Source organism: Papaver somniferum, chromosome 5 (assembly GCF_003573695.1).
Source record: "Papaver somniferum cultivar HN1 chromosome 5, ASM357369v1, whole genome shotgun sequence".
Taxonomy (NCBI): domain Eukaryota; kingdom Viridiplantae; phylum Streptophyta; class Magnoliopsida; order Ranunculales; family Papaveraceae; genus Papaver; species Papaver somniferum.
The window spans coordinates 21996702-21999580 of NC_039362.1; positions in this window are offsets into that span (position 1 = coordinate 21996702).

A 2879-nucleotide genomic window follows, 5' to 3' on the forward strand; every position below is an offset into this window, starting at 1 on the left:
TTACCACTTATAAAATTCAAATTAAAATTTTGACTATACGTCTATAACTATTTACAATTTTTTTGCCGTCTTCTTCTTCTTAAATAATCTTGGTTTAGTCTCTCTTTTTATTGAAACACCATTAAAACCAAAAATTACTAACCCTAAATTAGGATTCTACTTAATTGTAGTACAATGAACCCTTAATACTGCCAGACTAGTGCCTAAACAATAAGAATCAAATGACAAACTTATTATAATATAGAAAAAGAGGTGAAGAAGACATAAAGTAAAGGGAGAAGAAAGAAGAGTTCTCATTGGATGTGTATTATAGACAAACATTAGATCCTCTATTATAGGTCTAGACACAAGGGCATCCCAGTAATAAACGAGATTCTCCCTAGATATTCTTAACATAATTACACGTTTATAACACTCCCCATGATGACATTGTGTCTAAGCTAATTTCCTCGTTAAAACCTTGTCAGGAAACCCCAAAGGGACAAAACCTGATCGAAGGGAACATAATACAATTGTAAGTAAATTTAGAACGAAGATGGACATGCATATGTTGCCTCATTAAAACCTTGACAAGCGAATACACAATGGGACAAAACCTTGACGAAGGAAAAAGAGTACAATGTGATAGTCCCGTAAAATACCTTTTACTATGATGCTCCCGCTGATAAGTAATTCAGTTGAATCTTGGCTTGCAAATCTTCGAGTCGAGACTTCCCAATTTTGATGAACGAATGTATGCTGGAGACAACAATGGTTTCATTAAAATGTCGGATAGTTGATGAAGTCTTCTTTTGTGTTAGTCTTCTAATGGTAGTGTTCTCGAGTCTTCATGCTTCTTCAAATACATTGAGGACTTGCTTCTTGGATTGCTAGCTTCTCGAAGATAATTTGCAGAAATAGTTGATGTAGTTTCTTCAACAAAGTGCCAATACGCATTTACAGTACCATAGGTGTACAAAATTTGTAGTCATACCTTATATGGATCAAAACGATAACCAAATTCATATGAGATAGTTATGTTGATGTGGTCTAACAAAATGACCTATTTAATGTAGGGAATCCACCAAATAACCAAAATTAGTCAACTCCCCCTTGGATGACCACCATATTGAATTAAATTGACTCATTAAAACCTTTCCAGTAAAAACCCAATGGGTAAAAAGAAAAAAAAAATCTAGACGAAGGAAAAAGAGCACAATATCAACATTTTGGATAAAAAATCATCGTATGCGAAATGTTGCCTCGTTAAAAACTTGTCAGAAAAACCACATGGGACAAAACCCAAAACGAAGGGAAAAGAGTACAACTTTTGATAATTTATGGATGCTAACCCAACTATATGAGTATTACAAAAAAACAAGCATCAAAATCATAACTCTAGTCTATATCATAAGACGAGTTTAAGCTAGCATAATTCTAACTGCAGATTTAAGAAAGAAGAAAAAAAAAAGGATTATATGCAGAAGTAGGCCTGGTCTGGACCCTCACTTTCATTTCTAGGCCACTTTTTTTTATTTCTTGCAAAACTAGGCAAGTTAAACGGATTCCATCCACTTTAACCATCTCGGTCAATTTATCGCGTTGACTTGTCAATATCTCGCCAAAATATCATATAGGGAGATCTCATACATGTGGTAAGATTACTGAAATGTCCTTCACACGTGTGTGTCAGTCATGTGTTCGATCTCATTCATTCTTCTTCTTCTTATCTTCTTCTTCTTTGTTTTCTTCTCCTTCCGTTTTCTTTCTTCTGCTCATTAGTGAAGAAAAAGGTTTGATAGAAATTGAGAAGCAAAGTAGATTAAGGTTCAGTTTGTGAAGAAAGTATTGATGGTGTTTGGCAGTGATGGTTTCGATAATCGAAGACTAGGGTTGAATTCGAACTGAAATTGGGTTCTTGGTGCTGGTTTTGAATGATTCTGCTGATATCATCCTCCGTTTGTTTTCTGCTGACTCTCTGCGAGTCGTGTGTTATGTCTATCTAAGTACATCAGATGTTGAGGTGGTATGATTGTTGAAGAAAATGGTGTGGTTGAGGTTTATGAAGAAAATCAATTAGAGATTTTACGATTTCGGGATTAATCTGATAAAATCAGAGTTAGGGTTTGGCATGAAATTGAGATCTTAATGGATGAGGAAAAGAGGGGTTGTTGATGAATTGATGATATGAAGAAGTTCTGGGAGAATAGTTGGGAATTGAGTTACGGTTTCTGAGAAATGGAATCAGAGTTTAATTTGAGGATGAATAAGAAGAAGTTAGAAGATGGGTTTGTTCTAATTGATGTTTGATTGAAGCTGTCCTGAAGATGAATCAAAGAATTAGGGTTTGCTGGTGATTTCAGTTATATGAGAAGAGTATGTAGAAGCTGTTGATGCTGAATTGATGGAAACAATGAAGAGTAATTCAAGATTAAAGAAGATTGGTGGTGGTGCTGGAGTTGATTGAAGTCAGGAAACCGAGAGAAGGGTTCGATAGAATTTGTTATGAAGATTGAGAACTGTTGGTGATGATGGGAGTATTTTGGTGTTGGATGAAATAATTTGGTGGGATGTTGTAGCCTTCAGAAGAATTGCAGAATCCAGTTAAGAAAGAACAAGAATTGAATTATATTTGCTGGAATGGATTTATCTTGAGGTAATTGTTCTTCTCAGTGAAAGGATTGTATGAGATGCATGAACCGTAGATTGGTGGTGTTGATAGCTAGAGAATGGTGGTGTTGTTTGTGTAGATGAAACTGTAGGTGTTATGGGATGGCCTGAATGAATGAGATGTTGCAGGAAGTATGGGTTTGGTGAGATGATTTTGAAATGGTTATGAAACTGAGAATGAACCAAGATGTGTATTTGAAGTTGTATATACTGATTTGTGTATGGCATAC